The sequence below is a fragment of the Haliotis cracherodii genome, unplaced genomic scaffold (genome assembly GCF_022045235.1).
Source record: "Haliotis cracherodii isolate W230 unplaced genomic scaffold, xgHalCrac1.p SCAF_26, whole genome shotgun sequence".
NCBI lineage: Eukaryota > Metazoa > Mollusca > Gastropoda > Lepetellida > Haliotidae > Haliotis > Haliotis cracherodii.
Window position 1 is genome coordinate 1,051,309 of NW_027266282.1, and position 22,214 is coordinate 1,073,522.

General features: G+C 36.1%; 1 pseudogene; it reads right to left on the minus strand.

Annotated features, from left to right (window-relative positions):
• Window positions 1-13,307: 13,307 nt before the first annotated feature.
• Window positions 13,308-16,355, minus strand: LOC139472919 (uncharacterized; annotated as a pseudogene).
• Between the last annotated feature and the right edge of the window lie 5,859 nt (window positions 16,356-22,214).

The window sequence follows — 22,214 nt, forward strand, 5'->3', positions numbered from 1 at the left end:
GTGATTTCTCTGCTGAAAAATTTCATCCCTTTCATTTTAGTGACTTTTTCGATTAAATTTGTGATTTTGCCTGAAATGCAAAAGATTTTGAAAATATGTTTTCTCTGGGGCAAAATTTTGGTCCCTTTCATTTTGGTGACTTTTTCTATCAAATTTGTGTTTGCTTGAAATGGAAAAGTTTACGGGGAAACTTGGATTTCAAGTGTGAAAAATTTCATCCCTGAGATTTCGTGACTTTTTCGATTAAATTTGTGATTTTGACTGAAACGCAAAAGTTTTTGAAAAATATGTTTTTCTTCTCGGGCAAAATTTCATCCTTTTCATTTTGGGTGTCTTTTTCGATTAAATTTGTGGTTTTGCCTGAAATGCAAAATTTGGGAAAAAATGTGATTTCTCTGGTGAAAATTTCATCCCTGACTTTTGGTGACTTTTTCAAACAAATTTGAATTTTTGCCTGAAACACAAAATTTGTGAAAATAATGTGTTTTCTCTGGTGAAAAATTCCATCCCTTTCATTTTGGTGACTTTTTCGATCAAATTTGTGGTTTTGCCTGAAACGAAAAGTTTTTGAAAAATATGTTTTCTCTGGGGCAAAATTTCATCCTTTTCATTTTGGGTGACTTTTTCGATTAAATTTGTGGTTTTGCCTGAAATGCAAAATTTAATGCAAAATTTGTGAAAAAATGTGATTTCTCTGGTGAAAAATTTCATCCCTGACATTTTGGTGACTTTTTCGATCAAATTAGTGTTTTTGCCTGAAATGCAAAATTTGGTGAAACCAAATTGTTTTTTCTGGTGAAAAATTTCATTCCTTTCATTTTGGTGACTTTTTCGATCAAATTAGTGTTTTTTGCCTGAAATGCAAAATTTGGTGAAACCAAATTGTTTTTTCTGGTGAAAAATTTCATCCCTGACATTTTGGTGACTTTTTCAAACAAATTTGAATTTTTGCCTCAAGCACAAAATTTGTGAAAATAATGTGTTTTCTCTGGTGAAAAGTTCCATCCCTTTCATTTTGGTGACTTTTTCGATCAAATTTGTGGTTTTGCCTGAAACGAAAAGTTTTTGAAAATATGTTTTCTCTGGGGCAAAATTTCATCCCTTTCATTTTGGTGACTTTTTCGATCAAATTTGTGTTTGCTTGAAATGGAAAAGTTTACGGGGAAACTGGGCTTTCAAGTGTGAAAAATTTCATCCCAGAGAATTCGTGACTTTTCGATTAAATTTGTGATTTTGACTGAAACGCAAAAGTTTTTGAAAAATATGTTTTCTCTTGGGCAAAATTTCATCCCTTTCATTTGGGTGAATTTTTCAAACAAATTTGTGGTTTTGCCTGAAATGCAAAATTTGATGAGGAAAATGTGTTTTTTTCTGGAAAAACATTCATCCCTGACATGTCGTGACTTTTTCGATCAAATTTGTGTTTTTGTCTGAAATGCAAAATTTTGTGAATCCAAATTGTTTTTTCTGGTGAAAAATTTTAATCCCTTTCATTTTGGTGACTTTTTCGATCAAATTTGTGTTTGCTTGAAATGGAAAAGTTTACGGGGAAACTGGGATTTCTAGTGTGAAAAATTTCATCCCTTTCATTTTGGTGATTTTTTCGATTAAATTTGTGTTTTAGCCTGAGCGCAAAAATTTGTTAAAAAATGTGATTTCTCTGGTGAAAAATTTCATCCCTGACATTTTGGTGACTTTTTCAATCAAATTAGTGTTTTTGCTTGAAATGCAAAATTTGGTGAAACCAAATTGTTTTTTCTGGTGAAAAATTTCATTCCTTTCATTTTGGTGACTTTTTTGATTAAATTTGTATTTTTGCTTGAAATGCAAAATTTGATGGGGTAAATGTGATTTCTAGTGTGAAAAATTTCATCCTTGAGATTTCGTCACTTTTTCGATTAAATTTGTGATTTTGCTTGAAATGCAAAATTTGTAAAAAAATTTGATTTCTCCGGTGAAAAATCTCATCCCTTTCATTTTGGTGACTTTTTGATTAAATTAGTGGTTTTGCCTGAAATGCAAAATTTGTGAAAAAATGTGATTTCTCTGCTGAAAAGTTTCATCCCTTTCATTTTAGTGACTTTTTCGATTAAATTTGTGATTTTGCCTGAAACGCAAAAGTTTTTGAAAAATATGTTTTTCTTCTCGGGCAAAATTTCATCCCTTCCTTTTTGGTGACTTTTTTCGATCAAATTTGTGGTTTTGCCTGAAATGCAAAATTTGATGGGGAAAATGTGTTTTTTCTGGTGAAAAACATTCATCCCTGAGATTTCGTGACTTTTTCGATTAAATTTGTGTTTTTGTCTGAAATGCAAAATTTTGTGAAACCAAACTGTTTTCTCTGGTGAAAGATTTCATCCCTTTCATTTTGATGACTTTTCGATCAAAATTGTTTTTGCTTGTAATGCAAAATTTGACAGGGAAAATGTGATTTCTAGTGTGAAACGCAAAATTTGTAAAAAAATGTGATTTCTCTGGTGAAAAATTTCATCCCTGAGATTTCGTGACTTTTTCAATCAAGTTTGTTTTTTCGCATTTAATGCAAAATTTGACGGAGAAAATGTGATTTCTAGTGTGAAACGCAAATTTGTGAAAAAATGTGATTTCTCTGGTGAAAAATTTCATCCATGACATTTTGGTGACTTTTTCATACAAATTTGTGTTTTTGCCTGAAGCACAAAACTTGTGAAAATAATGTGTTTTCTCTGGTGAAAAGTTTCATCCCTTTCATTTTGCTGACTTTTTCAATCAAATTAGTGTTTTTGCCTGAAATGCAAAATTTGATGGGGAAAATGTGATTTCTCTGGTAAAACATTCATCCCTGACATTTCGTGACTTTGTCAATCAAATTTGTTTTTGCTTGTAATGCAAAATTTGACGGAGAAAATGTCATTTCTAGCCGGAAACGCAAAATTTGTGAAAAAAATGTGATTTCTCTGGTGAAAAATTTCATCCCAGAGATTTCATGACTTTTTCGATTAAATTTGTGATTTTGACTGAAACGCAAAAGTTTTTGAAAAATATGTTTTCTCTCGGGCAAAATTTCATCCCATTCATTTTGGTGACTTTTTCGATTAAATTAGTGGTTTTGCCTGAAATGCAAAATTTTGTGAAAAAATGTGATTTCTCTGGGGCAAAATTTCATCTCTTTCATTTTGGTGACTTTTTCGATTAAATTAGTGGTTTTGCCTGAAATGCAAAAGATTTTGAAAATATGTTTTCTCTGGGGCAAAATTTTGGTCCCTTTCATTTTGGTGACTTTTTCTATCAATTTTGTGTTTGCTTGAAATGGAAAAGTTTACGGGGAAACTGGGATTTCAAGTGTGAAAAATTTCATCCCTGAGATTTCGTGACTTTTTCGATTAAATTTGTGATTTTGCCTGAAACGCAAAAGTTTTTGAAAAATATGTTTTTCTTCTGGTGCAAAATTTCATACCTGACATTTTGGGTGACTTTTTCGATTAAATTTGTGGTTTTGCCTGAAATGCAAAATTTGTGAAAAAATGTGATTTCTCTGGTGAAAAATTTCATCCCTGACATTTTGGTGATTTTTTCAAACAAATTTGAATTTTTGCCTGAAGCACAAAACTTGTGAAAATAATGTGTTTTCTCTGGTGAAAAGTTTCATCCCTTTCATTTTGCTGACTTTTTCGATTAAATTAGTGGTTTTGACTGAAATGCAAAATTTTGTGAAAAAATGTGATTTCTCTGGGGCAAAATTTCATCTCTTTCATTTTGGTGACTTTTTCGATTAAATTAGTGGTTTTGCCTGAAATGCAAAATTTGTGAAAAAATGTGATTTCTCTGGTAAAAAATTTCATCCCTTTCATTTTAGTGACTTTTTCGATTAAATTTGTGATTTTGCCTGAAATGCAAAAGATTTTGAAAATATGTTTTCTCTGGGGCAAAATTTCATCCCTTTCATTTTGGTGACTTTTTCGATCAAATTTGTGTTTGCTTGAAATGGAAAAGTTTACGGGGAAACTGGGCTTTCAAGTGTGAAAAATTTCATCCCAGAGATTTCGTGACTTTTCGATTAAATTTGTGATTTTGACTGAAACGCAAAAGTTTTTGAAAAATATATTTTCTCTTGGGCAAAATTTCATCCCTTTCATTTGGGTGAATTTTTCGATCAAATTTGTTTTTGCTTGAAATGGAAAATTTGACAGAGAAAATGTGATTACTCTGGTGAAAAATTTCATCCCAGACTTTTTCGATTAAATTTGTGTTTTTGCCTGAAATGCAAAATTTGTGAAAAAATGTGATTTCTCTGGTGAAAAATTTCATCCCTGACATTTTGGTGATTTTTTCAAACAAATTTGAGTTTTTGCCTGAAGCGCAAAATATGTGAAAATAATGTGTTTTCTCTGGTGAAAAATTTCACACCTTTCATTTTGCTGACTTTTTTGATCAAATTTGTGTTTTTGTCTGAAATGCAAAATTTGATGAGGAAAATGTGTTTTTTCTGGTGAAAACATTCATCCCTGAGATTTCGTGACTTTTTCGATCAAATTTGTGTTTTTGTCTGAAATGCAAAATTATGTGAAACCAAATTGTTTTTTCTGGTGAAAAATTTCATTCCTTTCATTCTGGTGACTTTTTCGATCAAATTTGTGGTTTTGCCTGAAATGCAAAATTTGATCGGGAAAATGTGTTTTTTCTGGAAAAACATTCATCCCTGCGATTTCGTGACTTTTTCGATCAAATTTGTGTTTTTGTCTGAAATGCAAAATTTTGTGAAACGAAATTGTTTTTTGTAGTGAAAAATTTTCATTTGGGTGACTTTTTCTATCAAATTTGTGTTTGCTTGAAATGGAAAAGTTTACGGGGAAAATGGGATTTCTAGTGTGAAAAATTTCATCCCAGAGATTTCGTGACTTTTTCAATCAAATTTGTTTTTGCTTGTAATGCAAAATTTGACGGAGAAAATGTCATTTCTAGCCTGAAACGCAAAATTTGTGAAAAAAATGTGATTTTTCTGGTGAAAAATTTCATCCCAGAGATTTCATGACTTTTTCGATTAAATTTGTGATTTTGACTGAAACGCAAAAGTTTTTGAAAAATATGTTTTCTCTCGGGCAAAATTTCATCCCATTCATTTTGGTGACTTTTTCGATTAAATTAGTGGTTTTGCCTGAAATGCAAAATTTTGTGAAAAAATGTGATTTCTCTGGGGCAAAATTTCATCTCTTTCATTTTGGTGACTTTTTCGATTAAATTAGTGTTTGCTTGAAATGGAAAAGTTTACGGGGAAACTTGGATTTCAAGTGTGAAAAATTTCATCCCTGAGATTTCGTGACTTTTTCGATTAAATTTGTGATTTTGCCTGAAACGCAAAAGTTTTTGAAAAATATGTTTTTCTTCTGGTGCAAAATTTCATACCTGACATTTTGGGTGACTTTTTCGATTAAATTTGTGGTTTTGCCTGAAATGCAAAATTTGTGAAAAAATGTGATTTCTCTGCTGAAAAATTTCATCCCTGACATTTTGGTGACTTTTTCAAACAAATTTGAATTTTTGCCTGAAGCACAAAACTTGTGAAAATAATGTGTTTTCTCTGGTGAAAAGTTTCATCCCTTTCATTTTGCTGACTTTTTCAATCAAATTAGTGTTTTTGCCTGAAATACAAAATTTGATGGGGAAAATGTGATTTCTCTGGTAAAACATTCATCCCTGACATTTCGTGACTTTTTCAATCAAATTTGTTTTTGCTTGTAATGCAAAATTTGACGGAGAAAATGTCATTTCTAGCCTGAAACGCAAAATTTGTGAAAAAAATGTGATTTCTCTGGTGAAAAATTTCATCCCAGAGATTTCATGACTTTTTCGATTAAATTTGTGATTTTGACTGAAACGCAAAAGTTTTTGAAAAATATGTTTTCTCTCGTGCAAAATTTCATCCCATTCATTTTGGTGACTTTTTCGATTAAATTAGTGGTTTTGCCTGAAATGCAAAATTTTGTGAAAAAATGTGATTTCTCTGGGGCAAAATTTCATCTCTTTCATTTTGGTGACTTTTTCGATTAAATTAGTGGTTTTGCCTGAAATGCAAAATTTGTGAAAAAATGTGATTTCTCTGGTAAAAAATTTCATCCCTTTCATTTTAGTGACTTTTTCGATTAAATTTGTGATTTTGCCTGAAATGCAAAAGATTTTGAAAATATGTTTTCTCTGGGGCAAAATTTCATCCCTTTCATTTTGGTGACTTTTTCTATCAAATTTGTGTTTGCTTGAAATGGAAAAGTTTACGGGGAAACTGGGCTTTCAAGTGTGAAAAATTTCATCCCAGAGATTTCGTGACTTTTCGATTAAATTTGTGATTTTGACTGAAACGCAAAAGTTTTTGAAAAATATATTTTCTCTTGGGCAAAATTTCATCCCTTTCATTTGGGTGAATTTTTCGATCAAATTTGTTTTTGCTTGAGATGGAAAATTTGACAGAGAAAATGTGATTACTCTGGTGAAAAATTTCATCCCAGACTTTTTCGATTAAATTTGTGTTTTTGCCTGAAATGCAAAATTTGTGAAAAAATGTGATTTCTCTGGTGAAAAATTTCATCCCTGACATTTTGGTGATTTTTTCAAACAAATTTGAGTTTTTGCCTGAAGCGCAAAATATGTGAAAATAATGTGTTTTCTCTGGTGAAAAATTTCACACCTTTCATTTTGCTGACTTTTTTGATCAAATTTGTGTTTTTGTCTGAAATGCAAAATTTGATGGGGAAAATGTGTTTTTTCTGGTGAAAACATTCATCCCTGAGATTTCGTGACTTTTTCGATCAAATTTGTGTTTTTGTCTGAAATGCAAAATTATGTGAAACCAAATTGTTTTTTCTGGTGAAAAATTTCATTCCTTTCATTTTGGTGACTTTTTCGATTAAATTTGTGGTTTTGCCTGAAATGCAAAATTTGATCGGGAAAATGTGTTTTTACTGGAAAAACATTCATCCCTGCGATTTCGTGACTTTTTCGATCAAATTTGTGTTTTTGTCTGAAATGCAAAATTTTGTGAAACGAAATTGTTTTTTGTAGTGAAAAATTTTCATTTGGGTGACTTTTTCTATCAAATTTGTGTTTGCTTGAAATGGAAAAGTTTACGGGGAAAATGGGATTTCTAGTGTGAAAAATTTCATCCCAGAGATTTCGTGACTTTTTCGATCAAATTTGTTTTTGCCTGAAACGCAAAAGTTTTTGAAAAATATGATTCGTCTGGGGCAAAATTTTGGTCCCTTTCATTTGGGTGACTTTTTCGATCAAATTTGTGTTTGCTGGAAATGGAAAAGTTTACGGGGAAAATGGGATTCCTAGTGTGAAAAATGTCATCTCCGAGATTTCGTGACTTTTTCGATTATATATCTTTTTTGTCTGAAAAAAAAGGAATAACATTGATTTGTAGTGTGTAAAATTTCATCCCCGAGATTTCGTGACTTTTTCGATCGAATTTGTGTTTTTGCCTGAAATGCAAAATTTGACGGGGATAATGTGATTTCTCTGATGAAAAATTTGATCCCTGAGATTTCGTGACTTTTTCAACCAAATTTGTGTATTTGCTTGAAATGCAAAATTTGACGTGGAAAATGTGATTTCTCGTGTAAAAAATTTCATCCCAGAGATTTCGTGACCTTTTTGATTAAATAAGTGATTTTGCCTGAAATGCAAAGTTTGACAGAGAAAATGTGATTTCTCTGATAAAAAAATTCATCCCTGAGATGACTTTTTCGATGAAATATCTTTTTTTTTTGGTCTGAAAAAATTGATTTCTCTGGTAAAAAATTCATACCTGAGATTTTGAGACTTTTTCGAACCAATTTGAAATTTTGCCTGAAACGTGTTTTTGACTGAAATGCAAAATTTGTGAAAAGATGTGATTTCTCTTGTAATAAATTTCATCCCAGATATTTTGTGACTTTTTCGATAAAATTTGTGCTTTTGCCTGAAATAGAAAAATTGTGAAAAAATGTGATTTCCTGGTGAAACATTTTATCCCTGACCATTTCGTTACCTTTTTGGTAAAATTTGTGTTTTTGCCAAAAATGCTAAATTTGTAAAAATATGTGATTTCTCTCGATAAAAAATTCATCCCTGAGATTTCCTGACTTTCATGATTACATTCGTATTTTTGCCTGAAATGCATAATTTGTGAAAAGATGTGATTTCTCTGGTGAAAAATTTCATCTCTGAGATTTGGTGACATTTTCGTTAAATTTGTGTTTTTGCCTGAAATGGCAAATTCATAAAAAAAATGTGATTTCTCTCGAGAAAAAATTCATCCCTGAGATTTCCTGACTTTCATGATTACATTCGTATTTTTGCCCGAAATGCAAACTTTGTGAAAAGACGTGATTTCTCTGGTGACAAATTTCATCCCTGAGATTTCGTGACTTTTTCGAATATATTTGTGATGCCTGAAATGCAAAATTTGTGAAAAAAAATGTTTTTTCTGTGGTGAAAAATTTCATCCCTGAGATTTCGTGACTTTTGCTATCAAATTTGTGTTTGTGCCCGAAAGGCAAAATTTGTGAAAAATGGTGATTTCTCTCAAGAAAAAATCATCCCTGAAATTTTGTGACTTTTTCGATAAAATTTGTGTTATTGCCTGAAATGCAAAATTTGTGAAAAATGGTATTTCTTTTGTGAAAATGTTTATCTGAAGATACTTTGTTAAGAAAAATTGTTTTTTGATAAGAATATAGAATTTGGAACAAATATTGAAGAGATTCATCCTTGAGACTTTTTGACATTTTTGGCAAATATTTTTGTTTTTCATTAAAATGCAAAATTTGGGTCAAAATTGTGATTTCTCGTGAAAATGTCATGCCTGATATTTCATGCCTTTTACGAGAAAGCTTTTTTTGCCTGAAATTTATAATTTAGAGAAAAAAATTGTGATTTCTGGAGTCGAAAATGTCATCCCTGAGATTTTGCAACAAAATTTATCTTTTTGCCTGAAATGCAAAATCTGGAAAAAAGTGATTTCCCTTGTAAAAAATTCTATGCCTAAGATTTTGTGACATTTTCTAGAATTTTTTGGATTTTTTTTAACTGAGATTCAAAATTTGGAGAAAAAATCTAACAATAGTTATAATTGTGTATAATTCTAAGAATACTACCTCTATTACATCATAGCCATAAATTCCTGTTGATGCAGGGAACCACACTACAAATTGTAATAACAGACGTCCACTTCACTGCCAACATATGGAATAGCTGTGAGGGAAACCCTCTCCCTCGTAAGAGACGCCAGTGCGCATGCGCAAGGCGGGCAACACCTCACTTCTTTCAACCCATACCCTTCATCAACTATTTGGGGAGGCTGGAGGGATTTATTCCTGATGTAATAGAGGTAGTATTCTTAGAATTTTCAAAATGATAACTATTGTTAGATAATTCTTGCCTTCTTGCTAATACCTTACCTCTATTACATAATAGCCAGTATACACCAGAGGGACCGGTGGGATCTGGTATCTAGCATCCCTTAGGTCTGATAACCTAACTTCAAGTCTAGATAAAGATGACGTCATATTACTAATAATATATGTACTGAACAACAAAAGTTCCTGTGATGTTATGGTTTTTACCAAATCTGACAATTTCGGTTTGCAACAGATAAATGACTCCTGTAAATGTTCAAATGGTTTAATTTGCCAAACTGACTTCAGAAAATGCGTGATTTCATAAAAAAAAACATGAACTTGCCAAAATGTCAATTTACAAATCAACTGTGTGTGTGTCCACCTCTGGTTGCGATGCAAGCAACTCATATTCCTCTAATGGAATAGACCAGGCGTCGCACAAAGTCCTGTGGGCTATCTGTCCATATCTGCTGGAGCATGTTTCAATCCATCTCATCCCACATGTGCTCGATTGGTGAGAGATCAGGGGGGCGAGCCGGCCAGGGGATGACATTTACGCTGTTTTGTTGAGGGTATCCTGAACAAGTCGAGCAATATGAGGCCGGGCGTTGTCATGTTGAGAGGTAATGCCTGGGCCATGACGACACAAAAACAGTAGAACAGGGCCGATGATCTCGTCGCGGTAGCCCTGTCCATTGAGATTTCCCTCTACCACTATCAAACGGGTCCTCTGTTTTGCTGTAATCCCATCCCATACCATAACGCTGCCAGCCCCGAACCGATCTTCTTCAATGACACAATGATTGACGCAACGTTCACCTCGACGTCGGTACACTCGAATCCGTCCATTGCTGTGGCTGAGGTGAAAACGAGGCTCGTCAGTGAATAAAACTTGTCCCCACTGCATGGCCGTCCAGCGTAGACCCTGTCTGCACCACTGTAGACGTGCTTGACGGTGGTTTCCTGTCAAAATGGGATATCTGGCGGGTCTTCTGGCGACAATCCCTGCACATCTGAGGCGGCGACGTACGGTTTGTGAAGATGTTCGTGGTAGGCTAGGGATGCTCCTTGCAGTCACTGTTGCTGGCTGGAATCGATTTCGTAGGTGTGTTGTTCGAATCCAGTTGTCTTGTCTAATATTGGTTACGCGTGGCCTGCCACTCCTAGGATGGTCACTGACTGCATTCGTCTGTTGCCAACGTTGCCATAAACACCAAATGGTGTTTCTGTGGACGTTAAATTGTCTTGCAACATCACGTTGACTCGATCCTGCTTCAAGCATACCAATGGCTCGCAGACGCTCATTTTCGGACAGGCGTGACATTTCGTCATGTTGAATAATTGCGAAATTTTGTTGTTTTTCTGAGTGGTTGTCAGCCCGATGCTAAACAATGCATATGGAATCCCGTTAACGCACACGTTTTTTTATACCCATTCTTGGGTAGTGAAATGCATGGGGCTTGCATAAAAGTCAACTTTTGCATGGAATGCATGCTTTTCTGTAGCAGTTGCCTTTTTGTGACTTGATTCCATACATGCACTACAATATTGAAAACCAAACTCTACTTGTTTGAAAAATACACTAAAATATTGGTGTCACGGGAACTTTTGTTGTTGAGTATACATATATTTAGCCACCAATATGATACTTAGACATATTATGACGTCACTTCCGGTGATGACATCACCTGTGACGTCACTTCCAGTTGTCATTTCTATGACGTTGTTTGAGTTTATATGTCTTCTATGACATCATATCACTTTTTATGACGAAATTTCCGTTGTGCCCTTAAGGATAGTGACGTTTAACGTATATTGACGTTAGTCCGGACGTGAAGTCTCCCATGACGTCACGTCCGGTGGTAGTACATCATACATCCTAGGTTTTCATGTAGAAACCGTATATCACTTTGTATCCCTTCGATCTATGATTTCAGTGTTGCCACTTGACTTGCCTACTATCCAATAGCAAACTAGGTACAAAGGTCAACTTACCCTGAGTTCATGAGGTTTTCTGAAATCTTCACCCAGCCATCACACAGTACCCTTGCTTATGTTCTTTCCTGACGAGGGTTTGCACGAGGCATTTTCTCTGCTTTCTGTCGGGTTGAGTTGCTGTTATGAAGTATCTCAAGGCTCTTATGGGACAAAGTAATCTGTCCAGATAGTCCACACTTTTACTAAAGGCTGGTATCGTATATTGCCTGTCTCCGAGTGGGCCGAAGGTCGATGACTGGTTTTGGGCAATAAAATCCGGAAGTGATCTGAACGACACTGATTTCCATATTTGGGTACAAGTTACGGTGGAAATGTCAATAGCGTGTAATTCTGATGCACGAGCCGCAGTGGCCATGGTTATGAGAAAATCGTTTTCCCTGGAAACTAATAGTAATGTCGCACTACTCATGGGGTCATAAGGTGGTTTTATCAATGTGGCAGATACATATTATTGTATTATATAGTTATCTTAATTAGTTTTAAGTAATTTAAGCTTTGCATTGATATCTGTATAATGACAGTTGCTTTGAGAATTGCAGGTATATTATTTCCGATTTTAACTGATGAATGTATTTTTTCTATCAACAGGTTTGGTCATTTTTCTTGTAATGATAATAGATATGTTGATTTGTAGTTACTGTAGAATTAATGTTGCATATTGTTAACACAGATTTAAGGTACGCTTGGCGGAGCTTTGTGTAACCAGTGTCTTGGACCTTTGATTTTGCTTCCACACTAAAATCGGTTACATCAATGCTGACAATACTATAGATATGTCCAATTTTGGTAACGTAAGTGGTGTTTTAATGTCTTCCAGTGCAAAGAACTTCATGAGTCGATTCAGTACTGGGTGGGTACCTATGGATAGACCATCGAGTTGTAACACAGATGCCAGGGCGGATCTATAGCCTTCGATAGTGCCATGTCGAAATTTTGTTTCGTTTCTGACCTATATCAAGAATTCGACAACTATAGGTATCGTTATCTCCACGTCTAAAGAATTCTCCTTCTCCACTCGCCGAACTTGTCCCATCTATTGTTGTATGGGGCAGACGAGGCTGGTCTCCATGAGCTTGCCACTCTTTGTGGAACCAACTTAGAGTAACTGACGGCTTGCATTTTATTCGCGAAAAACTTCCAAGCGTGAAGTTGGAGATTGTCAAGGCGGCCGTAAAATATGTCCCATTTCGGTTGTCTCATTAAATCGTGACGTACCGGACCGGGAGTTTCGGAGGTTCTTCCATTAGGATGGGTAGTAACCTTGGAAACCAAGCCCTGTTTGGCCATGCCGGGGCTATTAGAATTAAGACGCAGTCTGTCTCTTCTATTTTCTCCTAGACCACACCAAACTCTAATAATCATCTAAAACACAACACAATACAATATACACTGGAACGGCTGTGCGGTACACGGAAGTTTATTTTCGAAACACAACACGCAAGACACAACACACAGTGACATCACTTCACGCCATTTACCATTATAACATGTGTTAACGTTATAACATATAGAATATAACATATCGAAACATACAGATGGTAACGGTAGATGAAGCCCGACACGTAAAACCAGAGATAATTTTGTTTAATACAAAAAGCTCTGGAACCGTGTTCTCCCTACGAATGCAACAGCACCAGTAACTGGGGAGCATAGAGTATTTGAATCACCCTTTACACACGTCAAACATACTTTTACAAATACAAATTATACACAAAATCATTATTTTACTCATCTAACATGGGTCACACACACCCAATACAGCAGTATTATAATGGTTCTGCCAACCGAACATTTCCAAGACCAAGTATTCTAATGGCTCTGCAGCCTACCGTACATTGTGTAGCCAATGAAATGCAAACATATATACAAAGTATTCTAAAGGCTCTGCAGCCACAATTCACATGTGATAGTAAACACGATTATACCAATGAGTATTATACCAGCTCTCCAGCATCATCAACATACATGGCCTGTCAACAGAGACAGATGACCATAACAGAATGTGGCCTCACCGCCACACGTCCACATCTCAAAACGAAATGCCTGAAACATGAAAAAGATATTAGAAACTGAATAATAAAAAATAAAGAAGCAAACATCAATAAATTTACATGTTGTTAATAGAACTGCCGTGATTGCAAGCGAGAGAGGCGACATCATAAAATCCTACCCTTTTATAGCCCCAAATATCAGCGCCATCTACTGGCATTGTTTATAGAACGTACCACTAGGAGAAAGTAGTTTCCCTCTAATTCACTACTTCAAACGAGGGAAACATCATTTCTCCTAGACAAATCCAAACTCTTATAATCATCTAAAACACAACACAACACAATATACACTGGAGCGGCTGTGCGGTGCACGGCAGAGATTCAAAGAAAGTCTAGAGTCCAAGAGAAAGTGAAACTTTTAGCCTGAATTGAAGATTATCTTTCACGTATCCATCTTTTGCTTTTTCACTTCTCCAACGACCATGTCTCTTAAACATGCGATCGGGGATGCCATTATTAGCTGCTGCAGATGCACCACCACTTCGAAGACTATGCAGTCCATAATGCTTTATATAGTCAACAAATGGCGTAAATGCTTCAATGAACAATTCCCTCAAACGCGAATAAGTCATGGGTACATTAATATTTCTAAGTTTATAACCAGCAATACATTTGGACAAATCTCTGAATATATATTAAGATGAATCGAGACTTATCTCCGCACTATTTAGATATCTCTCTAAACATACCACTGGACAAAGCTTGGTGTTTGTCCGCCCAATAGCCAGCCAGGCCCCGTCTCTGTAGATATCAGTCTTAGACTGCTCAATGAATACCATCATATGAGCATCAAAAAAAAAAATACAATGTCTGATCTCGTGATCTGCAACAATTCTGCTGACCTTAAAAACCCAGCAAAGGCTAATAAGCACATTGACATAATTCTCAAATCATACAGTGATGGATCTGCCATTCTACCATCATACAACTTTTCTAGCAAGCTAATGTTAATTGGCTCCTTCTTACATACATCTTTAGCCAATTTTCGCCTTGCTGCCTCCAAGACACTACGCACAAGTGAATTATCACTTGGACTTGCTAAACCAATACAAGTATGAGCATGACGAATGCTATAGAACGCTGTCTGAACAGGAGATATAGAATCCCTCTGCTGATTTACAGATAACAGGTATAAAGCACAGTGCAATGGCGACAATAGCAATTTTACAGACGATCGCCCACCTTTTCCAAGCTCCAAAGCCATATGTATACTTTCTTGTTGTAGAATCAGCTCTACACCCTGCTAAGAGGCCTGGCAGACTCCCTGCTAATTCACGGACACCTCTCGGAAGTGTAGCAATCTCATCACTATAGGTTGTCCGAAATATATCTGAAACACACAAAAGACGGTCTTAATCAATCTTAAGCGCTAACATGTTAAATGAAAGATCTCCCTCCCCAAACATGCCACCCTTTATTCTACTGGCAACATAAGCCTCCTTCGATCGGGGCAAATACATCCAATCTCTCACCTGTGGAATGAATACTGAGTTAAGACATATCAATGGAAAGAAACAAGCAGAGTGCCACTCTGGTATCACAAGGGTACCCTTAGCCTTCATTCTGACATGTGTTTGATTGCCCTCGGAATCAAACATACAGGAGGAACCACCCAGTTCATAACGCCACCCCAGTTGACACTGAAACAGTCCACAACGTCACTTCCAGGATTGCTGTACCTGGAATTAAAACACTGAAGTTTAGTTTTATAATATGACGCAAATCCGTCTGTTTGATGTGGACCCCATTTCCGTTCAATTTGCTGAAATATGGTCTTTGAAATACCCCAGTCATCATAATCAATCATTCTGCTGAGATAGTCTGCTCTCTTATTATCACATCGTGGAAACCACTGCATATACAACTGTATTGAATGTTTTGTACATATTTCAAATATATGTAAAGCCAATGTTTGCAAATGTATTTTCATGCTGCCTTTCTCAATGATTGACACAACGTTTGTATTGTCTGTACACCACATAACACGGTTGTTCTTCAGGTTGGGAATAAGCTCAGTAATGTCAAGTGAACAGCCTTTAACTCCCTCCATGTAGAACTCTGACGAGCTTCTTCCGCAGACCACTGACCATGGGACTTGTCAGAATCAATCTCAACACCGTACCCACCAAAACCACTATCACTGGCATCAGAATAAACAAGTCTTGTAGTAAGAGATTTATCAACAAGTGCTCTTGAAGAATGTTTATCAATATTACCCAGCCAAAATTTCTGTTGATGAATACTGTCACATTGATTAGCTTGTTCCTCTGCTGTATTCTCTGGATCTCTGAACCAATAGCACTATGTGCTTCTAATAAAGTTCCAGAGTACATTAATTGTCTTATTATTTTAAACCCGTCAACACACACTGTGTTGAAGCCAAACTGAAAGTTTGTTTCCCTCCCGTGACCAGCTGCATTCTTTGTCGGCTTTTATTTTTCTTACGTCTTCAGATGTCTGCAGAAACTCTTTTCGTATTGCTGATAACATGGAATCAATTGACAATTCAATTTCTGTCTTGTTTGAATTAAGCTGATCCAAGATGGTGTCTAGTTTTGCCGCGGTTGATTCATCAGTCGTGTTGTTAATAGAACTGCCGTGATTGCAAGCAGAGAGGCGACATCATAAAATCCTACCCTTATATAGCCCCAAATATCAGCGCCATCTACTGACATTATTACCTCCCTTGATTATAGAACGTACCACTAGGAAAAGTAGTTTCCCTCTAATTCATTACTTCAAACGAGGGAAACATCATTTCTTCAGAACTCTGTCTAAGCGTAAGTGAACATTCCCTCCCAGTCCATAGAAAGAACGTTGACCAGGAGAGATCGTGCGTCTGTTACAGGGCTGTAGACTGGTAGTTTGGTGTTGAGACGTGGCGAATAGGTCTAGGTTTGGAGTATCCTATAGGGAGGTTATCCACTTGAACATCTCGGGATGTAGTGACCATTCCGTGGGTACGATCTTGTTTTCCCGGGATAGGTAATATGCTAGGCTATTCAACTTCCCCCGTTTCTCTTGCTTCGATCCTGCAACTCACTGAATCTACCAAGGCAAATAAACGTGTAACCTCCTACAACAAAGGCTGATACTTTGTGTCACCCTGGTGCTGTATTTAAACAACCACGGCCGAGTTGTCTGTAGCAATCTTTACTAACCAGTAGTGCAGACGATCTAGACATGTTTCTAGAGCTAGTAGTATAAGTAATGACAGTTCTGCCGCAACTCCACTGGAGACAGAGTTATATTGGACCCAATAAGCACACACCACCCCCACCCCCCCCAGCCCCTTTGAATATTATGCGCAGAAAAAAATTACACAGTAGATAGATCTGTATCTACCCCTTCAGCGTAGTCCGGCAAACGAACGGGTGATGAGAAACTTGAGATAAAAAATCAACAGACATGTTGATTTACCGTTTAAATTGTATTTTTTGTTCAGCTAGGCAGTATTTTATATCCAGGGACTAAGATTACCTTGTGCATTTTCTCGTAAACTATGCCGGACACAGCAATCAGCTGTACACACGTTTTCTTGGAATCTACCGGTGATTCGGTCAAGACACCCCCAATGATATAAATGTACAGGATTTTAAATGCAAGGATCGGCAAAAGTTGTATCTGAAACTATTTTTTTATCAGGAATAATATATTCCAATATCTTGTTAATTTAGATGCAGCTTTTACTAAACATATTTAAAATAATAATAACCCTATGCGAAGCAGCTGATCGCCATTGCCGGGTATTATTTTGTACATGGAACCAGTCTGACCAGTCACCGTCAAGGCTCCCGTGCACGTGATCGCGAGAATTACTTGTTGACATAGAATCGTCAAACAAAAACAAATATGACTTTAAACGAATCAAAGTATGGCATTTATGATATATGTATCCATTCTCTGTCAACTAAAGTTCGTTTCAAGGCGTCAATAGCGGTAATCTGACTGTGGTTGCTGTTAATAACGGTGAGTTGTGCGATCTTCCGATCGCTTCACAGACGATTTCGCCGAAATTATTAAAACAATCTTAAAGGGAATTTTGAATAAAATTAATGAAATAAGTTACAAACATAAGTCCAGATATACATAGAACACTTTTTATAGCCAGACAGTGTAATTACATGAATAATTTGCGAACTTCAGTATGGATTTGTTGAAATGGTATTTCCGGTGTTACGTGCTCACAGTAATGTCTTTCCATGGGGGAAAAAACATCAAAACTCATTAATTAGTGTATAATGCGCACCCCCTTCTACACAGCTGTGTTTTTTGGAAAACTAGTGCGCACTATTCTCAAGAAAATACGGTAACGCTTACTGATGAATTTACGCCAATTTGACTCTGAATTGGTCACAATAAGCGCCCACCCCTTCTGTCTTTATAGGGGCACTGATCTAACGGCCATTCCTCGGACTGGTTGTGGCCTTTGTTATTGTTTTTTCCCCGTGAGTACCCGGATGATACGCAACGCAACTGAGCGTGACCAGAGACTGGGCTACCGTCTGCAAGGACAGCTAAATAAACTTGGAGGCTGGAGGCAATATTTGTTTTACGCATATTTGAACACTGATTGGTTAACCGTGATCTATAAAGATTTCGACAAAGGGCGCATGTTAATTAATTTCTTCAGCCTAAACAAACAGACAAAAAGAACGGCGGAGCTCATCAGATGTCGTCATTTGGAAATACCCCAGATGGTTATAATTTAATAATAAAAACAAGTATCCATGCAGTGAAAGCATTTTCGGATTTCGGATTGCGTCGATAATACGATTACTACTCCCTTGTTGTCATCCACGTTTTCTGGTATAACCCTACACTTGTGTATTTGTCGTCATTCACTTGATGCTCAGTTAATGAATTTATTACAGGTACAATTAGTGGTAGCACCACTAAGATTACCTGACAAAGGTTCCCATTTGGCATTTATTGTGTCTGGGGTAATTATTAAATCTAAATCCAAGTTTGAAGTGAGGTGAAATGTGTGTTATGTAATATGCACGTGGCAGCCCAGCAAGAGGTGAATGATCAGTTGATTTGCTTTTTTTGTAAATGAACGGATCGTTCCTACTCATCAAATGATAGACAGAAAATACGTTGATCGATTAATCACTGTTATCTTGCACAGTGGATATGTCAAAAGTGAGTGTTTACATGTCAAGGTTTACTAAAACAAAGGGAATACACTCATATCATGGCGTGAAGTGCCCATGTAAAAACAACAAACTTTGTTCAAAGGGTTAACTGATAATACGTTGATTGACTGGTCATTGTTATCTATCACTCAATGGATTTTTTAGGAACCGTGGATGTTATGAAAATAGTTGTCACGTGGGCTTTCTCAGCCGACCCTTGAGACTTGACACCTATGTGAAACACCTGAAACAATCTAAGTGATCGGTTGAGAAACGGGTTATAATATCCCGAAACGATATATATCTTTAAAATATTTGATTGTTACAGAGTCACGTGACATCGAATAAGTTTCTTTGTACAGCTGCAGACAAGTGGGATATTGTTCCTTTGTGTGGATATTCACGGATAGTTTCCTCGAACAAGGAAGCTGCCTAAAATTTGTACACATAAATTTGGCAGGTTGTAATTATGGTATTTGCATTTTGTTTTCCTTCATTTGCTGTAGTATTGAACCGATTCGTTCTTGTTCCTCTACGTCTTGGTTGGGAAATTCTTCAATGCGCGATAGATGTTGTTTTCACAAGTCTTTTCCTTTGTAAGCGTGTATATATTACCGTCAATTTGTAAAATGTGATTCTCTCAGGCAATTTATAAAATGTGTAAATATTTCAGTCATTTTGACTGAAAAATCTGTCCAGATTGACTATAATTGATGAAGACGATCAAAAGGGCCTAAAAACATCACAACAGATTATTATGTAGGATTAGAAGCCAAACAACATAGAAATGTACTTTTCAACGTAACATGTTCAGTCTCTTGGGGATGACATTAAACATCAAAATGTTTGGAATTCGTTATCATAATAATACAGATGGAAATGTTTTTCAGTCACTTTGTAAAATAACTGAATATTGAGGCGTTTAATAAATTTTAAAATGTTACACATTTTGACTGTAAAAAATATACCCACAATAAAAAAAGCAATGCTCAGGTGAAATATTTACTTTGTGTTGCATGTAAAAATAGTGTAAACGAAAATCGCAAAATTACCAAGCAAGTGACTTATCAAAACTTCGTCACCATTACCGATGCTATCCACAAATATACCTACATTTCCTTATTATCTCGAAAACTGTATTTCATTTTGTTGATCAATGTGACCATACGCCCTTATTACTACCCATAAAAGTGACTAATGCGCTTACGAATGGCGCAGCAGAGGTCGCGAACTAGTCTAGATTTCTGCTATACATCCGGGTACTCAATGGGAAAAAACAATAACAAAGGCAACAACCAGTCCCGGGGAATTGCTTTAGATCAGTGCCCCTTTAAGCGCCCTGGGCGCTTAATGGGTCGGATACCATGGGCGGATACAGATTTTTTAAAAAGGGGGTGTGCACAAGTAAGATCTATTTATTGTCTTTGGTGGTAATTTATAAGAAATAAAGATTTTTTTCGAAATAAAAAGGGGGGGGGGGGGTTGCGCACCCCCTCTCTGTATCCGCCCATGAATACGGTACCCATACTGCTACTACAGAGAGATTTTTTTATGCAAGGATGATGATGTGATTCAATCAATGATTGTCATAAAAGAATCATCAAATATTAATCAATATTGGATAAAATTTACATTAGTCCACGAGGATATTGGAAAGGTATAGAAACGAGCCAATTCTGTATTATCTTAAAGATGGACTGGGCGGGCATTTGTACGAGAAGAGTTGCTCATAGTTCCCACCGATACAGTATTACCACCATAACCATAAGCATAGGTTGTTGTTGTTGCATTAGGTGTTTAAGAGGTCGCCTTCTGCCTAGGCAATTTCGGCTGACCTGTCCCTCTTTGGGACATAGCATAGGTAGTTACACCATCCTTATCAATCCATCTCTTTGTATCTAAGGGGGATATCCATATATCCTGTGATTGTAACTTCTTTAAGAGTTCCTCTCGTGTTTGAATGTTCTACCGTTGAATAATGATTCTTTATACTGTTCGTGGTTGATATGCTTTTTTACTACATACTTCTTAACGCCTTCAGCTTTTCTTATCTCTCCATTATCGGACTTCTTTATACAATACATCTTAGGTCTTAATCCGACATACTCAGCAATAGGGGTCCCATCACATTCATCTTACCTAACACCTTTTTATTTACTACGCTGTGCAGTGGATTATCTTTTGGATAATCGCTCATGTTGTACATATCTATTTTTTCTGCCATATCTTTTTACACATCCTCGGTTTGTATTTCCATCAACAAAGAATCAGTATCGGTATATAACACCTCGCATCTATCACCGTATTGCTTCTTAAGTTCGTTCTAGTAAAAGTCATACATTAAGTGTTTTGACAAGTCAAGAATACTCATACCAACGTACACCGGTCTGTTGAATTTAATATTACTTTTCTGCTTTTGCAGCGCCGCTAAGTCGTTATCAAATATCTTGCTTCTGTTAAAAGCCAGACTGGTTATAAGTCTTTCTTCCTCATTAGACCTGACCAATTTAACACCAACACGCTTCCTTAGATGCTCCATAGTTTTACCAAATACTGAGTTATTCATGAGCTTATATAGATTTTTTTCGAAATCGCTGGTAGCCATCTTTTTAAAATCTGCGTTTAGCCTTTTATAGGGCTCCATCCAAGGGCTTTGATCAAACTTAAGAACTCTGTGTATTTTCTTTAGTTTCATACCTACCGATAGCTATAACTGGAGATTCCTGCAGTGAACCATATATTTTGTCTTATCCATCAAATTTGGTACAAGTTTTTCTACCTTAGCTAACCTAATATTACCCATCAAGGAGCGTTGATATTCCGACATCCAATCTTTATTAACCATTAATCTTTTGGGTGCTAGCGGATAACTGTTATGGTCTTTGTGTAACTCTGTTGGATATTCCAAGTCAACTTCTAGTATGTATCCTTTATTCAGATCGGAATCTGTGGGGATATTAACAACGCGTGTCGGTCTGACGTTGATTAATGAACAATTTGCATACTCGTATATGCAAGGGGCCGACATATGGTTCTTCTCAGTAGGAAGTGACAACTTGGAGACGATGGCTTGTGGTATATACAGTTCTACTTTGTACATGTTGATATATACATACAAAAGACACTATGTGCCTGGTCAGCACATAGTGGTAGTGGTTGTTGTCTAGGTGCCCCGGAGCACCAAGCCTAACCCTAGCTAGGCTAAGGGTAAGACCTTTCTTCTCCTTTTCTCCTCTCTGAACCAAGGCTTATATAGCCAAGGTCACCTGACATTTAGTAAGTAATAAATATAAATGTAAACAGTAAATCATCAGTGAGTTGTATAGGTAATGGGGGTTCTGGACCACTTCCACTGGAGCCGGATTTATTACCTATACTGCTACTACAGGTGACATTTTTTATGCGTAAATGACGATGCGATTTAACGATAGTCATGAGATTAAGTTAAATTGGCTCTAGCTCACCAATACCTGGGGCCAATCATTCCTTTAGATGAGCCTAAATGGCAATAAAAATATTCTTCATTATTATTATCGATAAAGCGATATTCAACGTTTTTATTAAGTTCTTCGTTCATTTTACTAGGAGACCAGACTATATAACTACACTCTTCTTGTAAATTGATAAGAAACAATTGATAACCGTATGTGGTTGGTTTGACATCACTGATATAA